Source organism: Triticum aestivum, chromosome 5A (genome assembly GCF_018294505.1).
Source record: "Triticum aestivum cultivar Chinese Spring chromosome 5A, IWGSC CS RefSeq v2.1, whole genome shotgun sequence".
Classification (NCBI taxonomy): domain Eukaryota; kingdom Viridiplantae; phylum Streptophyta; class Magnoliopsida; order Poales; family Poaceae; genus Triticum; species Triticum aestivum.
The window spans coordinates 43,988,441-43,995,550 of NC_057806.1; positions in this window are offsets into that span (position 1 = coordinate 43,988,441).

Here is a 7,110-nt window from a genome sequence, read left to right on the forward strand (position 1 = left end):
TGGCCAGGCCACGTCGGGCGCTGGCTGTCGGCGCAGGCTGGGTCACGGGCGACCCAGTCAGCCAGCTGCCGACCGATCGGCCAGCTGCTGGCCGACAGGGAGCCGGCCCCGCAGCGCACGCCCCTTTTGTAACGCGCTCGATGCGGCTATATCTCCCACGCGTCGAAGCACGACTTAGAGGCATAATCGCATTGAAAGCAATGTCGCAAGTGAGGTAATCTTCACACAACCCATGTAATACATAAGGGAAAGATACATAGTTGACTTACAATCGCCACTTCACACAATTACATGAATAAAGCATTACATCATCCAAATACACTCAAGGTCCGACTACGGAACCAAAATAAAAGAAGAACCCCAAATGCGACAAAGGTCCCCGATCGACCCCAACTGGGCTCCACTACTGACCAACTAGAACGAAACAACACAAAGGACAAGATCTTCATCGAGCTCCTCCTTGAGCTTGGTTGCGTCATCTGCACGGACTTATCGGCACCTGCAAGCTGGTTTTGGAAGTATCTGTGAGTCACGGGGACTCAGCAATCTCGCACCCTCGCGATCAAGACTATTTAAGCTTATGGGTAAGGTAAAGGTATGAGGTGGAGCTGCAGCAAGCGACTAGCATATATGGTGGCTAACATACGCAAATGAGAGCGAGAAGAGAAGGCAAAGCACGGTCGATAAAAGTATGATCAAGAAGTGATCCTATAACAACCTACGTCAAACATAACTCCAACACCGTGTTCACTTCCCGGACTCCGCCGAGAAGAGACCATCACGGTAACTCACACAGTTGATGCATTTTAATTAAGGTCAACTTCAGGTTTTCTACAACCGGACGTTAACAAATTCCCATCTGCCCATAACCGCGGTTACGACTTTCGAAAGTTCAAATCCCTGCAGGGGTGTCCCAACTTAGCCCATGACAAGCTCTCACGGTCAACGAAGGAATAGACCTCCTCCCGAGACATTCCGATCAGACTCGGTATCCCGGTACAACAAGACACTTTGACAAGTTAAAACAAATCCAGCAACACCGCCCGAATGTGCCGACAAATCCCGATAGAAGCTGCACATATCTCTTTCTCAGGGCACACTCAGATTGTCTTAGGTACGGGTAGGCCAGCCCAGAGTTGCCCCTGGTGGCCACCGGCAGCTGACAGGTCGACCAACACTCAGAGGAGCATTGGCCCCGGGGGGGGGGGGGGTTAAAATAATGATGACCCTTGAGTCCGCGAAACCCAAGGGAAAAAGAGGCTAGGTGGCGAATGGTAAAACCAATGTTGGGCATTGCTGGAAGAGTTTTATTCAAGGCGAACTGTCAAGGGGTTCCCATTATTACCCAACCGCGTAAAGAACGCAAAATCCGGGAACATAACACCGATATGATGGAAACTAGGGCGGCAAGAGTGGAACAAAACACCAGGCATAAGGCCGAGCCTTCCACCCTTTACCAAGTATATAGATGCATTAAATTAAATAAGATATATTGTGATATCCCAACAAGTAAACAATGTCCCAACAAGGAACAACATCTCCATGTTCCAACCAGGAACAAACTTCAATCTTCACCTGCAACTAACAACGCTATAAGAGGAGCTGAGCAAAACGGTAACATAGCCAATGAACGGTTTGCTAGGACAAGGTGGGTTAGAGGCTTGACATGGCAATTTGGGAGGCTTGAAAGCAAGTGGTAGGCATCATAGGATTGGCATAGCAAAAGAGCGAGCATCTAGCAAAGCAAAGATAGTAGTGATCTCGAGGGTATGGTCATCTTGCCTGAAATCCCACAAGGAAGAAGAACGAGTCCATGAAGAAGGCAAACGGACGTAGTCGAACGAATCCTCACAAACGCGACGTTATCGGAACCAACCCGAAGAAGCAACACCGGAAAGAAAGCAAACAACATAGTAAACAACCACAACATGAACATGGCATGATGCACAATCAAGTATGATGCATGTCCGATTTAATGAAGCATGGCATGGCAAAATGCACAAATAATCCTGCAAATTAAGTGGAGCTCAACATGCAACTCCGTTGCATATTGAAGAAAACACCACATGACTTATTTAGTTCTCTCTCGTTATGTACCCAACAATATTAAATGTTGTTAAACATGGCAAGAGGGTGAAGCAAAGAAAACTACCTATCTAGGCAAGTTTAAATGAGGCCGGAAACAACGAACAACAATTCCGGTAAATCCCCATATGCATATTTTGGTTATGGTACTGTTCTACCCTAAACACACTTTTAGGGTTGTTAAACATGCAAAACAAGTACACCATGTTAAACTAGGCATTTTTCTACCCGATTTACATATAAAGATTATTTAATTTGGAGCTACGGTTATTTAGTTATGAATTAAATCATTTTAGCATGGCATTAGGAGCAAATTTAAACAAACAACATTTTAGACATTTTAAACATAGATGAAAACGACATATTATGATACTAGACAAAATTCTAAGCAAGTTTCATATATAATTTATTTAGATCCGATGCACGGTTGTGAAGTTATTAAATGCATGAAACTAGGGGGTTTTCTATAAAACTGCAATTCCCTGGAAATTAGCTAAATTCACAGAGACTGAAAAAAAAACATCCATGGGCTGAAACTGGTGCAAGTCTAGGCCAACAGAGAGAGAGAGAAAAAAGGATGGGGCGCTGGGGTCAGCTCACCCAGTGGGCCTTGGCCCGTCTGGAGGAGAGGTAGGCCGGCCTTGGTGGAGCTGGGCTTGGAGGCAGTTGAGGCCTCGATGGATCCACGCGAGAGAAGTCAACGCGGGCGGGTGCTCGTTCCCGAGCAAACAGAGGCAGAGGCGGCGCTGCGGCTCCAGTGGGGCAGGACGCCGGCGAGGGACTTGGGGCTTCGGCGAGCTGAGAAGTCCGGCAACGACGGGGATGGTCGGGACCCGACGGATCCAGTGCGAAGGAGGTCGAGGAGGCCGAGGTGAAGCGCTGGCGTTCTCCTCTGCTCGATATAGAGCAAACAGAGGCCGGTGGAACCAGTTTCAGGCGCAGGGGAGGAGCAGGGGACTCCATGGCGAGGGAAACCAAGGGCGACGGCTCGATGGCACGGGACTTGGCGCGGCTGCGTTACCTCAAGCGACGGACGGGCGACGAGGAGGTCGTCCATGGCGACGGGAACCTGCAGGGGTCTCTGTTACAACGAGACATGGAGATAGAGGGAAAAACAGGAGGAGAGGAACGGGATGAGGAAGGAGAAGAAGACAGAGAGGAGCAGGACAAGGCCGGTCCTGGTCGTGGTCGCCGGCAGCGGGGTCGCCGGAGGGCGCGGCCTGCTGGGTCCTGAGGCGAGCTGGGTCTGGGGGGTTGAGCAGAGGAGCTCGGTGGGGGTGGATCGATGGGTGGATCGGGAAGGCACAGGAGACTGCCATTTGGGTGGATGGGGAAAAAACTAGGTGGATCTGGCAATGATCCCGAGAGGATTTGAAGTGGCGGCAGGAAGGAGGATGGAAGGGACAAGTGGCCTAAAAGCTAGGGTTCGGTCTGATTATATAGGTAGCGGGTTAGAAGAGGCAAGCTTTGGACCCTCCGATCGTAATCGGATGGACAAGAATAAAATAGTTAGGGAGTCCAAATGAGAAAACGGTGATGTTTTGTAGATGTTTGGGGATGATCCGGACTCGGCGACTGCCCGGGTCGGGTTCAGAACAACTGCCGGATGCGCGCGTGAGGGGTTCGATGCATTGATGCAAGGGGGGGGCTCAGGAGGGGTTGGTTGTGACTGTGTAGAAGGGCTTGGACTGAGAGGAGAGAAGAGAGAACGGCCCGGCAACAGTTTTCAGAGACCGAAAACGTCCGACGTTTTGACCGGCTATAATGCCGCTATAGTTTAACGTTGGGCTATCAAACGAACTTCGAATGCGATGAAACTTGACAGGCGGTCTATCTACACTATAATAAGACCACATGTCAACTCTCATCCCATTCCGAGAACATTTTCCGGCCACTTAGAAAATAATATTATGGATGTGCCGCGGGCACGTGCAAGTGTGTTTGGGCTCAGAACGGACAACAGACGAAACTGGGGAAACCCGGACGAATGCAAGTTTTGAAAACATGATGATGCAATGCATATGATGACATGATGAAATGCAACACATAAGCAAATGACATGGCAACGACGACGAATAACTGGACGACAACTGGCACATCGGTCTCGGGGCGTTACAACACTCCACCACTACGAGAGGATCTCGTCCCGAGATCTAGAATGGCACCGGAGGGAAAACGGAAGAGAAAGAGAAGAGGTAAAACTAAGTTGCTTCTTTGACAAACGAGTGAAACCAAAGAACCTTGAGAGGTTGAACAAATTGGAAGAAATAAAACAACGAAGAAGAACAAAGTTGAAAACACTCTGTTAAGAAAGAAGAAAGAAAGAACCGATCCGGGTAGCACTTCGGTTGAGAAGGGATGCAGACTTGATAGGATGAAAAGGACTTGAGCAGAGGACACAACGCTCCGGTTAAAACAAGATAGATAGGGAAAAGTCTGGTATAATTTGGGCAGCACTTTGACTGAAAATGGAAGGAACTGAACATGATCTTGACAAACAAGATGATGGGTTGAAAAGAGCAACATCACAATGCCTCCGGAACAAAATTAAGAACGGAATCAAAAGAACGGAGGAGAAAACAACATCTTCTACCTCAAAAGAGCTTGAAAAAGCATATTTAGGAGAAGGTTCGAATGGAATTGTTGAAAAAACCAACAACGAAAAGAATAAGCTTTAAATGGTCTTATGGGATACATCTCAAATTATGAGGTGACAACCTGCCACTCACGGGAAAAGAATTGGATTGGTATGACCAAGGAGACGAGAACGTATTTCACCGGGAGGATAAAGAAGAACTTGGGTCCTTTATAAGCACCATAAATAGCAACAATCCTTAGGGAATGTTTAAGGTGAAATATAACCCAAGATAACTCCAATGACGAGTTTAATGGATTTAAAATATCTCATTCTTAATAACATGTGAATCATGAAACATGAACTCAAATTATCAAGAATGACATAATACCACCTCCAATGATATGGAAGAAAGAATTGCACTCCGGATTACAATAAGAAGAATGCTTGAACTCCACTGAAAAGAATGTTGATGAACGCTTCGAGAAGGAAATGAAACCTCGATGAACCATCATGTAGGACATCCATGAGGAACTCCGGTAAACAAGATGACGATAAAAGCAAAAGAAGTTGAAAACACAAGGTGAAACCTTGTAATGATTTAGAAGGATCTTTGCGACGAGATAAAGTGGAATCTTGGAACTCCAGAAAAGAAAGATGATACCAGTGAAACCGAGAGTTTGAAGAGCCTCCGGAATAAGGAATTGAATTTACTCGATGAAACAAGAATAAGAATTACATTATGCTTATCCTTCACCAATTTAAATTGATGACAAACAATGGATTTGGCATAAAACTTATTCTCGTAGAAAGGATTAAGATAGATATAGCGTAAACTTGAGAAGGACTTCAACGAATCACCGGTAGAATTTGAAAGAACGGAAGTATGATAACGTAAGAAGAGGAATCTTGAACAAACCACTGTAAGAATTGAAAATGAACGAAGAAGAAAAATAAAGAAGCATCGGGAAGAATTATAAAATGAACGAAGATTGAGAGGATTTAGATACATGAGAACGAAGAGATCAAGAACTGATTAGAGGATATTTGATTGATGCACCGGTAAGATTTGGAGAATGTGAGCTGCCAGCTGAAATGAATAATATTTGAAAAGATGGCCTTCGGAGGAAAGAAATGGAAAACAACTCAAGAAATGCTTCGGATGGGTGAAAAGAATTCTCACGATCAAAACAATTATGAAAGGATGGTCTCGAATTAGAACCACGAATCTATGAGAGAACGGCTAAGATATAGAGGTAAAACTCTTCTTCAGTCTTCAATATCTGTGAATGGCGATGAGAAACACCACCAAATTGTTGAGATACTCCAGAATGAAAAATGGAAAGGTTGAACCAACGATGAAAGAATTTGAAAGATCAAGAAGAAGGCATTTGGCTGATGATAACTCATTCTTACGTCAAACTTGGAAAAGAATTTGAGAGTAACGCCGGGAAAATAAGAAGAGTCAGGTAAGATCCTCGGAAAAGACCTGTGGGTTAGGGCCCACTTAAAAGAAACACCGTAGAACAATTTGAAGGAGAGATTACACCGGTTGAATTAAATGACTTAAATGATATAACATCCTCAAAAGAGTTTGAAGGAAAGCAGAGTGGTAACATGAATCTTCGAAATATCTTGAGCACTCCGGAGCAATTAAATAACGAGAAGTGGATGATTATGAGGTGCACCGGCATGAGAAAAGCATTAGAAACGAGGGAAAAGGGATATGATCCACAAAGTTTGAATTGAATCCATCAGAGAAGAAAAGGAGTGAAGAGTGACGAACTTGAAGCTCCGTTAGAATCTTCATGAGAATCACCGGATAAGAACATTAACGGAAAAGGAATGGAGAGGCTTTACAACAATAAAATGATACTTGAATAAGAAATCTGGTTCCTTGAAGAAAAAGGGTGGGTGGGCGGGAAAACAAAGGCAGCTTGGGACGAATGGAACAAACACCGTTGAGAAGACCTGATAAGATCTTGCTGATAGGGAGAAAGATGGGATCATCTTGAAGAGAAGCGCACCGGGTGGAAAAAGGATTGACATGACAATCTCAATAGACGAGAAGGATTAGTATTCACATCGGAGTATGAGAACACCATTTGGGGAAGGTATGGAATCAACATTTGACTTCGAAGCAACTCGAATACCACAACTCAAAACAAACAAAGGATTGGCTTGCAGAATAAGCCGGAACAAACATATGATAGAGATTTCGTCTGAAGTTTTCGTTGTGGGGCCTACATGGGCTCGATCGTACAACACCATCATGTACAAGGCAGTGCACATGACATACGAAGCGTCCCCGAGTTGGCATAGCCAAGGACTCTTTAAGACACAACGAGACCACTATAAAACCAACCGTGAATAAGCGGACCACTAGACGTCGAACTCCAATTTCATATCATACATCTGTCGGAAAGATATCCTAAGAGCTACTTGAATTC